General features: G+C 44.2%; 1 protein-coding gene across 2 annotated transcripts in view; it reads right to left on the reverse strand.

Moving 5' to 3' along the window:
- The window catches only part of VWC2 (von Willebrand factor C domain containing 2), a 162,280-nt gene that overhangs the window by 74,606 nt on the left and 73,981 nt on the right, over positions 1 to 13,693 (reverse strand). The gene's annotated exons all lie outside the window — the stretch shown is intronic.

Below are 13,693 nucleotides of genomic sequence, written 5' to 3' on the forward strand. Positions count from 1 at the left end.
TAGAACGGGAGTGGGAAGGAGCCCACTGAGCTTTAGAGATCCAGTGTTGTGGGTATGAATGCTCTGTGGGGTCTGGCCATTTTGTAGCAGACTTTTTTTTTTTTTTTTTTTTTTGAGAGAGAGTCTTGCTCTGTCACCCAACCCAGGCTGGAGTGCAATGGCATGATCTCGGCTCTCTGCAAACTCTGCCTCCTGGGTTCAAGTGATTCTCCTGCCTCAGTCTCCCAAGTAGCTGGGACTACAGGTTTGTGCCAGCATGCCCAGTTAAGTTTTGTATTTTTAGTAGAGACAGTGTTTCACCATGTTGGCCAGGGAGGTCTTGATCTCCTGACCTCGTGATCCACCCTCCTCGGCCTCCCAAAGTGCTGAGATTATAGGCATGAGCCACCACACCCGGCCTATAGCAGACTTTTTATTTCCGAGTTGGTCCCAGAGCCTAGACTCTGTTCACTCACACACTGTGACGTGGCACTGTCAGAGCCACTGGAGCACTTTCAGTATAACATTGTGCTAAGCAACTGTCCCCTTTCCTTTGGGCAGACCTCCTTAAGTGTCTGTCTGCTATGAGCCAGGCTCTGGTGCTTAGCACCAGAGTGAGGTGAATGGTGGCCCCCAGAATGTCTGTCCACTGAGAACCCACGAATGAGGCCTTATTTGGAAAAGGGTTTTTGCAGATGTAATTAAGAAGGATCTGGAGATGAGATTATCCTGGATTACTCAAGTGACCCTAAATCCAATGACAAGTGTCGTTATCAGGAAAGGAGAAGACACAGGCACAGAGAAGACCACATCAAGACCGAGGCAGAGCCTGCAGTGAAGCCTCGAAAGTTCAGGATGCCCAGGGTGGCGGGCAGCCCCCGGGAGCCAAGAGAGAGGCATGGAAGGGAGCAGCCCTCGGAACCTCCAGAAGAAACCGATTCTGTGGGACCTTGACCTACTTTAGACTTCTGGCCTGCAGAACTGCGGACGAGTAAACTGACATTCCTTAAAGCCACTCAGGGTGTGGGATTTGCTGTGGCAGCCTCAGGGAGCTAATGGAGTCTGGTGCCACGATCACTCCATGCAGCCTTCTCCACAGGGAGCCATCCTGAGGTGCGGTGTCCACTATGGCCAGCATGGTGCTTGACCAAGCGTAATGGCGGTACATGGTTGCTGAGTAAAAACACAGAGGTCACTGTAGCCATGATGTCACTGAGAGTTATGCAGGGTGAAGTAATTTGGGGAAAGTCACACAGGTCAGACACTGGAGACTGATACATGAACACAGGTTGTCTGACGCCGGCTTTTTTCCAGAAGATGGCATTACATCTCCTGATCACAAACAGTTGATTGTTTAGGTAATATGAAATTAGACATGGTCTGGCCTAGTAAAAACTGATGAGGCTGCTGTGTGTGGGCATCTGTGTGAGTCCATGCACGCACCCGTGAGCAAATGCTCCTCTCCTCTCTCAGGACCTCCTGCAGAGCCCCCGTCCATCTCCTTGTGCTTAAGCTGCCATTCTTTCTATAGTTCCAAGAGTACTTGGCTTATAAGGATGCCACAGGAAGACAGGAAGCCTCTGACACTGGATGTGAAGCTATGTCATTGCACTGGCCAGTTTTGTTCATCTTGGACTCACCAATGGAACTGGCAGATGGCAGGTGTGTTAAACAATGTGACTTAAAATAAAGGACAAATTCCTAGATGATGATGTAATTCTAGGTCCCTGGTGTGTAGCATGAAGTGGAAAGGTTACTATAGTCAAACCTTCATTGATGACAGACCCTGCCTAACCACTGTGTTGTGGTACTATGCTCAGTCTTCCTGAATACTGCATTACAGCACTGTGCTCTGTTTTCCTGCAGCACCATGCTATGTACTAGGCTCGGTCTTTCTACAGCAACATGTTGTGGTACTATGCTTAGTCTTCCTGCAACTGTGCTAGGATACTGTGCTCAGTCTTCCTGTGCACCGTGCAGTGGCACTGTGCTCAGTTTTCCTCCACACCCTGCTATGGTACTGTGCTTAGTCTTCCTGTGCACCATGCTGTACTACTGCACTGAATCTTTTTGTACCTGTGCTATGGTACTGTGCTCAGTCTCTCTAGGGTCCTCTCAATCCCACTACATGAGGCTTCACTGGCCTCGCAGGTTAGAATCTGAGAAGTGATGCTACCCTAAGACTTGGTTAGAACAGTAGCCACTTTGATTAAGCCAGACTCTCAGCAGAATAAGTGACAGGCTGGTTGCCCATTCTTCAGGCTTCTGCTGACATCCAAAATCTCCCTGAAATAAATAGGGCGCTACCAAACGGTGAAACAAGCACCCAGCATTAGACCCAATCTAATGATGCATGTTCTCAGTCTGAGTCTTGGTGGGAACATTTACATTTGTGAAACAAGGAGAGGAGAGGCAGCGTGTGTGTGTAGAAGAGCTGAAATGTGGCGTGGAGCAGGGGTGCATATGCCAGTGGGCTGCAGAAAGACGCAATTCAGAAGGGAGATCCAAACCCCATCCAGAGACCCGCGAGGAGCCTTCCTGATAGTCTGCTCCCAGCAGGGCCGATTGCTTTTGAAGCCCTCAGGAGCAGTGGCAGGAACACAGCAAATCTAAACTCCCTTCTTAGCCATCTAATTTCCAGTGCTCCCCCGAGCCAGTTCATCAAAGGTAGCACTTACTTTCTCTCTCTCTCCTCAGGGAAATTCATTCATAAAAGACAAAAGCATTGTATGATCAAGAGATGGTGACTGTATTGGTTTCCCCCACAGCCGAGGCTTCATGGGATCCAGAGGGTTCTCCCTGGGACTGTAGAGTATGAACTACTGAGATATGTAAAGTCAAACTCTGAGAAATAAGAAATACAATACAGTAGGACAAGAAGTGCGAGGCAAGCATGCCAACAAATTTGTCACACATGAAGCAAGCAGGACCTAAACAGAAATAGAGACAATTGGCTACTATATTGATCAGATATAATAAACACACATTTTCCACAATTTAGATAACTTTTTATGCTATCATATAAGAGATATGGAGACTAGGAAATGCTGAAAATATTATTAGAGGTGTTTTCTGTCTAGATTCCTTTCTGGTCTACTGAATTAGACACAGTGTAATCATTTTATTGACTATACTATAAAAGTGTATTTGATCTGTGGCATAAAAAATAATTTAAGGGCTGAAGAACAGTTACCAAAATATCCACTTATAACATCATTAACATGTGAGAGAAATGATTCATACAAAACACAAAAATGTGCTTGCCTTTGAACATATAAGGTCCAAGGAAGTGAGAAACGACAGTCAATGATTTATAGATGCACATATTTTTGACAAGATTTTACAAGTGGAGAAAGGGAAAAGATAGCTCCTGAGAGCAGCTAAAGAGGAGCTGGGTGATAAACCAGGAAACGAGAGAGCAGAGCACAGCTACGGGAGACACACCATTTCTGGGCTCACTGAGCGACGGTTCCCATGGCCCACAGCCGACCCTGGGCAGGTGGGTTGGAAACAGAGGATCCCATGTGTCCTGGGATGGACAGCTGGTCCAGGGCCATGCCCGGCTCCCACATGCTGCAGGGCGTCTCCTGCTTCCTCTTGTCATTGGAGAACAGGACATTTGGAGCTGCCCCACAGGAGAGAGAAGATCCTGGAAAGACCCTGCTGTGGGAGGCTCTGAGCGGAGGTGGTAGGGTGACACTCTCCGGACAGCTAGTGCTGCACCACAGACTGCTCCCCAAGGCATTTACAGCACAAGTGCAAAACTCATGCATCACTCAAAGTCTGGGCCCCTACCTTGCAGCCTCCCTAGCCCCCACTGGGTAGACAGAGCATCCCACACACAAAGCTGACTCCCGTTACATTTCTCCCTGAGAGAGATCTAATTAGCGACTGAGACCCGGAGAAGTCCCCACTCCCCACCCATGTTGCTGTGGAAGCAATACGCTGTGCTAGCCCTGTCTCATTTTCTGCATTCTAATGCTTTGACATTGGGCCTTGCTGATGCTGGAGGGACTGCCCCTCCCAGGGCTAACCCATTCCAGGAGATAGTAAACCACTCACCTGTGAGTGCACTTTTCATGTTGATTACCCAATCAGAGCTCACATCCCCATGACCTCCTCTGTGGGGCTTTCACAAAAGCCACTGTCCACCTCTCCTGATCATCAGGGCCAGGTTCCAGACACAAGGAGCAGTTCCTGTGCCCACAGCCTGCTGAAATCACTCCAAGTAGCCAATCCTAAGCCTGCCTCGCCCCTTCTTCCCATGGAAGCCACCATGAGGGCTTTTGCTCATATTTCCCTTCAGCTTCTGCTGCCTCCTGACCCAGGCCAGAGTGCCCCGTGTGCTCCTCAATAGAACACCGTCTTCTCTTGGGATCTCTGAGTATTACCAACTCTCTTTGATCAATGGCGATCCTCTCATAATCTGTTGACCTTACCATACCCAATAATAAAACCCACATTTTCAAACCTTTGCCCTCGGGAGGTTCACAAGTAATAGCACTGAACTAATAATGGTCAGGGATCCTGGCGAGGCTCTGTGCTCAGGCCACACACATATTCACTGTTTGACCCTCTCAGCAACAATTCTACAACGCAAATAGCACTATTATGCCAATTTCAATATTAAGAAATAGAGGATTAAAGAGGATAAGTAATTTGTCAATAGTCGCAAGTGATACTAGTCAGATGTGGAATTTACAACCTAATCAGATATTATATTATGATAGATTCACACTTTTTTGTGTCTTAATATTATATCCCACAGAGGATTCTTATATCCTGGCAATGACCCTTTTAAAATCCACCTATTCCTGTCACAAGCCCCTCTTTACAGCTTGCTATTCTTTTAAAACACTTTGCAAATAACAAGCCAACCTTTTCAAAGACATCCACAATTTGACAGAGACCTTCTGCTCACTGCAAGTTAGAGTTAAATTCTGCAGGTAGGAAATTTACTGCCTCACACTGAATAATTCACATTCGCAATCTGTCAAACTGCTAATTATTCCTGCAAAGAAAAACAATCAGATATTTGTATCATAATATTTTACCTCATCTAGGCTAAACTGCCAAGGTGTCAGAGTGATTAGGAACCCGCTTCTCTGGCTGTCAAATGAGGCTGGGGAAATTTACATATGTATAAAGAAGAGAAAATATATGCATTCCTATATCAGGAAGTTATGAGTTAATTCAACCAATGTGGAGCTCAGGGACTTAGGCATTATGTGTTCTTTGCTCTTTAGGCACAGTGGATACTGTGACGAAAACGTCTCTATGGTACTCACAGTTTCATGCAGGAAATAAGTATGGCAATAATAATAACAGCGTAATAAGGAGAAAAGAAGAGAGCCATCTGTCTTAGCCCACAAGGCTTTCTACAGTGATAAGCCTTGAGCTCAGCACTGTCAGGCCACGGCCAAATTTGGAAGCTTGGAGATGACACTCCAAGCACAGGAAAAGGCATGTGCAAAGACGTAGAAGTGAGGGAGAACTTTATGTTGTTCTGCAGATGTCAAAAATGTCCCACAGGGCTGGAGCCCTGCATGTAGGTCTGGGAACAGCAACAGTGGAGAGCTGTTAAGAGACCAGATCACAGAAGCGCGGGTAAAGACCTGTGTTCGTTGTCGTTATTGTTTTAGTCCATTAAATTTCTTTCCATATTTACCACAGAGGAAGTGGTGATGTGCAGGTTGCAGCAACAGTCTTGGGGGGTGACTCTTTGCACCACATGGAGTGATGGACAGTTATTGGAAATGGGGTGGATTCATATCTTAGTAAGTCTGGTGGGCTCTATTGACTTGCTTAGATACTTGGGATAGTTATCTCTAAAGAAGCAATGTGATATCATCCAAAAAAAGCAACGTTTATTTTTGAAGCTGCCTGAAATACTTTTTAGAAAGCAGGACAACATGGATAATTTCCACGGACTGGAGCCATCTTTTATCATGACTGTACCAAGGAGGCATTTAGAACAAAATATCCACAGGGGCAGGTGTCAAAGACTCATTAGTAAAAACTCTCCAGTGATGAATATGTAAGATGAGAAACGTGTGGGTGTGCACACGTACTCACACTCACTTACTCACTCGCCCTTCCTTCCTGCATAGCTGTTCTGTTTGCCACTCCCACATCACAAGGTTCTATATCTGTGGCCATAAAGACAGGGGGAGCTTACCCTGTCCCTCTGATGTCTGTTTTGTACTGGGAAGTGCTCTTGGGTTTAATTTTGTTACAATGTCAAGGTCTTTTATTAGGAATTATAATTTGTTTCTGAAGTATCACCAAGGGCTGGTATTTTAAAGTTAGGAATTTCTGTATTTGAAGACTGACTTTGGGTAGGAAGTCCTCTTGGCCACAGATATTCTGCATTTTGTTAGCATCTGACCAATTTCACACAGACACCTTGCCTGCCTCTCTCTCTCAGATATATTCCTTCACCATTCTACATTTCAGTCTTTTTTACAGTTGAACTAGTAAATGTCACGGGTTTGCTATCTCACTAATATATTGATAGTAATAATCACAAGCATTGTTGTTGAAATTATAGATTGTATGTGAAAAATCTAAGTTTCTATAGAAACTGCAGATGCTTAACAGATGGATAGAGTCCTAGAGATTGTATACTTAAATCATGTATCACCTTTATTTTTTTCTTCGACTTTTAAGTTCCAGGGTACATGTGCAGGATATGCAGGTTTGTTTCATAGGTAAACGTGTGCCACGGTGGTTTGCTGAACAGATCAACCCATCACCTCGGTATTAAACCCAGGCTCCATCAGCTATTCTTCCTGATGCTCTCCCTTCCCCCACCCCCACTGACAGGCCCAGTGTGTGGTGTTCCTGCCCATGTGTTCATGTGTTCTCATCATTCAGTTCCCATTTATAAGTGAGAACATTCGGAAATAACTTCCTTTTGAAAAAGGAAAAGTGAAGCCCAAAAATGAGGACAAAAGTGACTTGCGGGCTGGGCGCAGTGGCTGCTGCCTGTAATCCCAGCACTTTGGGAGGTCAAGGTGGGCAGATCACCTGAGGTCAGGAGTTTGAGACTAGCCTGGCCAATATGGTGAAACTAAAAATACAAAAAATTAGTTGGGCATAGTGGCGGGCATCTGTAATCCCAGTTACTCAGGAGGCTGAGGCAGGAGAATGGCTCGAACCCAGGGGGCAGAGGTTGCAGTGAACCGAGATCGTGCCATTGCACTCCAGCCTGGGCAAGAAGAGCCAAACTCTGTCTCAAAAAAAAAAAAAAAAAAAGGGACTTGCCCAAGGTAATGTGGCTGCTGCGTGCCAGATCCATTGACCCTAACCGGAGAGTCTCAATCAAAGACCAGGGCTCTCACACTCTTCCATGCTGCATTCCCATTCTAGGGCTTCTGTTTGCTACAATTTTATGACCCACTAAAAAGCAGAAATTTATATTCAGCAATGGATATACAATTAATTGAGTAACGCAGTATAAATATTGCCCAGGGAAGTATTTATAGGATAATATTTTAGAAGCTATCATATCTATAGTTAGCTAACTCTGCCAGGGCAAAGCCGATCGTTCTGACAGACCTGGTTTGGCTTACCTATAACTGTGAAAATGGAAAGTTTAGTAACTTAAGGGGATTTCCAAATGTAAATACTGCAGTGTTTTAAATTGCTTTAAAGGTTGAGAGGATAGAATCGATGCCCTCAAGGGACTCAGCCAGTCATCATATAGATTGATGTAGAGATATTCTCTACCAGCAACCGTGATGTCCACTCTGAGTGTGCGATTCCTGTCTGAGTAGACCTTTCCACGTTGCGGTCCCAACACACATTACCTGAAACATCACACATTCATCCTCCTGTTGCCATCCTCTCCTGCAGCAAAACCTGCCCTGAGTCTCCTCCTGTGCTGCCAACCTTCATGAATCATCATCCAGCCAATTCCATGGCCAAACCTAGAAGTCTTCATTGACTTTTTCCTTTCCCTTAGACATAGGCCCTTGCAATAGAATGAGTCCTAACTGTCACCTTGTCTTCATCTTTTAAAGCTCTGCTATCTCTCCATCTATCAGGGATTATTAACACTAGTCTTCTTTTTTCCATTCATCCTCTGCACAACTGACAGATTGAGTTTTCTAAGATGAACTGTCATCACATCGGTGCCCAGGTTAAGTCCTTGCATGATGCCCTATAGCACTGGGGGCAACATTTCAACTCTTCGCTTCTCATTCCAGTGCTTCTATGATCTGGCCTCTAACAGACCTCAGCTGTTGCTGTTCCCCAACCAACACGCAGGACTCTAGCCCTCTGGGACATTTTTGACATTATTACCTACATTGTGGGCATTACAAATTGAAAACTTTTCTCTACATACAGAACTAAAGTCATTCATTGAAGAGTAATTCTTAGCTTTTGTTTGGTGTTTGTTTTTTACTTGAGTAAAATAGTCAAATTATCCTGAATCAGTGCTGTATGATGGGCCCCTGCTGTCCAAGCTCATTAATCACAGACCCTTTCATTTCTTGAATGATAAGAAATGGCACATATAAACAATCTCTGAAAATATTTGCTTAATATGTCCATGGGCCTCACTGAGCTGTGTCTCCTCTTCACTTGGGAGATTTTTCACATCTGATGTTTCTGAGAGCTTTACATGCCTGCAGCCATCAGGAAAGAGGGTCACCATGAGAAAATGAAGTTTAAACCAGAATTTGAATTTGGATTTATATGAGTATGGAAGAATATTGGAATTCCCACATTTTCCATGTCTTTTTTTTAGACGGAGTCTTGCTCTGTCGCCCAGGCTGGAGTGCAGTGGCGTGATCTCGGCTCACTGCAAGCTCCGCCTCCTGGGTTCACGCCATTCTGCTGCCTCAGCCTCCCGAGTAGTTGTGACTACAGGTGCCCGCCACCACGCCTAGCTAATTTTTTGTATTTTTAGTAGAGACGGGGTTTCACCATGTTAGCCAGGATGGTCTCGATCTCCTGACCTCGTGATCCGCTTGCCTCGGCCTCCCAAAGTGCTGGGATTACAGGCATGAGCCACTGCACCTGGCCTATTTTCCACTTCTTATTGGTTACAGTAAGCAAGAATTTTACAGAATACTGCATGTTCTCACTTGTAAGCAGTAGCTAGACATTGGGAACTTAGAGACATAAAGTTGGCACCCACAGACACTGGGGACTGCTGGAGCAGGAGGGGAATGCAGTGACTCAGGGAAAGGGAAGGGGAAAAATAAACTGTTGAGTACTATGCTCAGAGTTCATAAGTTCACTATGAGATCATTTGTACCCCAAACCTCAGCATCACACAGTATACCCAGGTATCAAACCTACACATATACCCTTCTGAATCTACAAATAAAAGATGGAAAAAAAAACAGAAAGGGGAGATGAATAATATTATGAGATATCTTTCATTATGCAGTAAAAGCATGAGTAAACACACTTCTTTTCTATAGAATCTGGCCACCTTCTAGATGAGATGTATTAAAGCTACATTGCCAAATTCATACTACGAAATTTCCCTCTATTTCAACATCTCCAGGGAAATCAGTAATAGTGGACTTGCATGAATTATTGCATTACCTCCCACATTTATTCCCAATAACTTTAAAGACAATTATTATGCAAGTATATACAGACAATGCCTGATAAGAACATTCCTAAGTTCACTGACACATGATCATAGGGTGATTTCTGGAAGCATCCTATAGGCGAGGGTGTGGATTCACTGTCATGTCAGTCAGTTTCACTAGATGGTGAAACTCTCAACGTGAGTTTCTTAACCTCATTTGCTCTCCTATATTATCTCTAAGGTTTTAGGTTCTCTCATATATTGACTTGACTAAACTATCATATCTAACAGGCATCCAACTAAAAATAAAATAAAATAAAAATGTCATGGCATTTCAGTAATTTTTAAGTAAGCTAAAGTATACAGATAATATAGTTTTAGTTTCTTTTTATTTCCTGAATGATAATATTCTCTCATGAGCTATGGCATTGCAATAGCCATTTACTAATTCATGCATATCCACTAACATTCAACATATATTTATCAAGCATTTATATAACGCTAATGACATCACTTAAAAGAGTTGAATTGGCCAGGTGCAGTGGCTCACACATCTAATCCCAGCTTTTTGGGAGGCTGAGATGGGTGGATCACCTGAGGTCAGGAGTTCAAGACCAGCCTGGGCAACATGGTGAAACCTCGTCTCTACTAAAAATACAAAAAGTTAGCTGGGCGGGGTGGCGAGCACCTGTAATCCCAGCTACTTGGGAGGCTGAGGCAGGAGAATCGCTTGAACCCGGGAGGTGGAGGATGCAGTGAGCCATGATCACGCCATTGCACTCCAGCCTGGGCAACAAGAGCAAAACTCCATCTCAAAAAAGAAAGGAAAAAACAAACAAACAAACAAACAAGAGTTGAATTTACAACATTCTCCTCCTAGGAGTTATTTTCTATCAAGCATAATATAAACAATTGCTTTGGTCATGATTTCTCACAAAAATGGAGTTCCATGAAAAATGCCTGCAAAAATTATTACACGTTAGGCCGGGCGCGGTGGCTCAAGCCTGTAATCCCAGCACTTTGGGAGGCCGTGACGGGCGGATCACGAGGTCAGGAGATCGAGACCATCCTGGCTAACACGGTGAAACCCCGTCTCTATTAAAATACAAAAAAAATTAGCCGGGCGAGGTGGCGGGCGCCTGTACTCCCAGCTACTTGGGAGGCTGAGGCAGGAGAATGGCGTGAACCTGGGAGGCGGGGCTTGCAGTGAGCTGAGATCCGGCCACTGCACTCCAGCCTGGGCAACAGAGCCAGACTCCGTCTCAAAAAAAAAAAAAAAATTATTACACGTTATAAGAAATGTGTGGACAAGGGCATCAAGTAGGATGAATGCTTAGAAGAAACGCAAACCATGCTAAGTAAATTTCTACTGCAGGGCCTCCCTAAGTGTGTCCCACAGAACCTCTGTCCTCCCGGAAGGTCTAAGGGAAAAAGCTCCATGTCCAAAGCGTTTTAGGAAATTTGCCATATTTGGCGATTTGTTATATGCACTATAATAGTTAAGCTCTGAGTCATGACACTTCCAAAAGAAAGACTTGTTCAATACTGTTTAAATGAAAATTTTATATCCACATTTTTTTTAAATTTATTTATTTATTATTATTATTATACTTTAAGTTCTAGGGTACGTGTGCATAATGTGCAGGTTTGTTACATATGTATACTTGTGCCATGTTGGTGTGCTGCACTTTAACACTGAATCCCTACCTTAAATTCCACCAATCCATTTAATTTCTCCACTATGAAATCATTTCTTTTTGCTTGCCTACAGTACTTTGAGCTGACAGTTCTGCTTACTGCTCTTGCCTGATTCTCTTACTTAAAAAAAAAAAAAAAAAAGTAATGTGTAAACATCTTAGGCTGTTTCAGCAAATACTAGCTCTCAAAACATGGCCACAAGCCTCAGCGGAATTCGTCTCTGCAAACGGGGAACAGTCAGGCCTCTTTCTTGCTTTGGTTACTTGAGTCTGGAGCACGAAGGCCACTTGCTCTGGAATCCCTCCTGGGTCAGAACAGACAGCTTCGCTTGTATGCATTATGTCTCATAATTCAGACAGAAAAAAATTCCAGTCCACACTCCTCTGGAATCCAAATAAGACCAAATATTTCAATTTTCTGTCCTTGCAGTGGAGTCCAATCACGAAAGAGGTATTCCTTCCAGCTCTTCTCCTGACACCATCTGAGTCTGTTCCTTGCATCCCATCAGGTCATTCATGTTAACCTACTGTAGTGTTGACCAGCTTTCACCAAGAGGCAGAAAACTTGAGACAGGGCAACACCTCTGCCTCGGGGGTCAGAAAGAGGATGGAGAGGGACAAGCTACGAGTGGCTTGACTCACTGTGAACCTGAAATACAGGAAAACTAACTAGAGATTTTGGAGAGTTTTCCTGAATGCCAGATCCACAAAAATGAACAATAAAAGAGTGAATAATCGGCTTTTTATGCAAACAGCTTTTGAAGCTGCACTGAAGCAAATTTCTTAGTAATACAGGAAGAAAAAATAATCAAACCAATACTCCTTATGCTCACAAAATAGAATCAGAGGAGTTAACAAAGACTTATTTATTTGAGAACCCAACTGACTGATTTGTGCTCAATGATCCATAATCACCCCCTCCCACTGCTAAACATTATTACACAGCACTTGAGGTTTATAAAATGGCTCCCCACCAAGCTGGGGGCTACCAAGCAGCAGCTGGTACATCCTGATAAACATGATGGATCTGGAATTAGTCACTAATAAGATGTGATGCGCCCCCACGAGGCAGATAGTACATGCAATTAAAACACGGTGAAATCCCGTCTCTACCAAAAATACAAAAAGAAATTAGCCGGGCGTGGTGGCGGGCACCTGCAGTCCCAGCTACTCGGGAGACTGAGGCAGGAGAATGGCGTGAACCCGGGAGGCGGAGCTTGCAGTGAGCCGAGATTGCGCCACTGCACTCCAGCCTGGGCGACAGAGCGAGACTCCGTCTCAACAACAACAACAACAACAACAAAACAAAAAACCTCAGCGCTGCTGATGATCTGCTGCCTGACTGTCAGAATTTCCTATACTCCATGCCCCTCCACCATACCACCAGACATTCCCCGCAGCTCTGGAAGACCGTAGCCATTTTCATAGTTTACATTTAGCATCCGAAGAAACATATTTGTTCATCTACAACGCTTTCGAAAATAGCTTCCTAGGTCTGCTCTACCACTGACGGAAGAAGAGTCACTCTTCTCAGGCAGGCTCTCCTCGGGTGGAAAATGAGGTGCAAAGTGAGAGCCAAGTAAATGGGCTCCTGCTCCGGAAGCCTGGTCAGCCCGGGGCCGGGGTTTTCCATGAGGTGAGACTGACACGCCTCAGTACCCATTTCCTGGAAACAGACCTTACTGCCTGGGTCTTTGCCACAGTTTTGATTTTAGGAAGGCATGATTTGATCCTAGAAATCATTCATTTGGGAAAACAACTACAACAAAAACTTAGCTTGGAACCACCAGATCATCTTTGAATGCTTCTAACTTTAGGCTCTAGAAACATGGGACTTCACAATTTGAAACATGTGGTTCTCACTCCTGACTTGAGTTCATGTCAAAGGCCCGGTTTGTGAAGTGGCTTTATTTCTGCAGGCAGCTCTTTCCTCTCAGACCATTTTCAAATATTACAAATTCCCAGTTGCCGGGATCCAACATACATAGTCCTCGGCCTTCTAACCATGGGCACCACATGAGAGATCTTTGGCAAGAGACAAAGAAAACCTCTTTTTTTTTGGCTCTTGTTTGAAGGTGGTTATCCTCCAGTCAGATCTTGTCCAGGTGAAACCTCCCCTAGGTTTCTCAACAATTATTATGTTGGTTTCTCTCTGCTTTAATCATGAGAATGTGAAACATCATTCAGTTCAAACAAGAAATTTTGAAGGGATAAAAGACATTTCTTAACAAGCAAAGCCTTGGTTGTCCTCAGATTTGACGGCATTAGAGCATGTTTTAAACAAGCATATAAATTAAATGGTGTCACATATTGTAAGTTATCCCCATTGCTGCAGAAGTACCACGGTATCAATTAGACCTCAGGGGACACACAGGCTAAATTTAAATTCTGCCTTTGGTTCTTATATTGGTGCTGCCATAATAAAATATCACAGATTGGGTAGCTTAAATAACAGAAATTTATT

The sequence above is a fragment of the Chlorocebus sabaeus genome, chromosome 21, assembly GCF_047675955.1.
Source record: "Chlorocebus sabaeus isolate Y175 chromosome 21, mChlSab1.0.hap1, whole genome shotgun sequence".
Taxonomy (NCBI): Eukaryota; Metazoa; Chordata; class Mammalia; order Primates; family Cercopithecidae; genus Chlorocebus; species Chlorocebus sabaeus.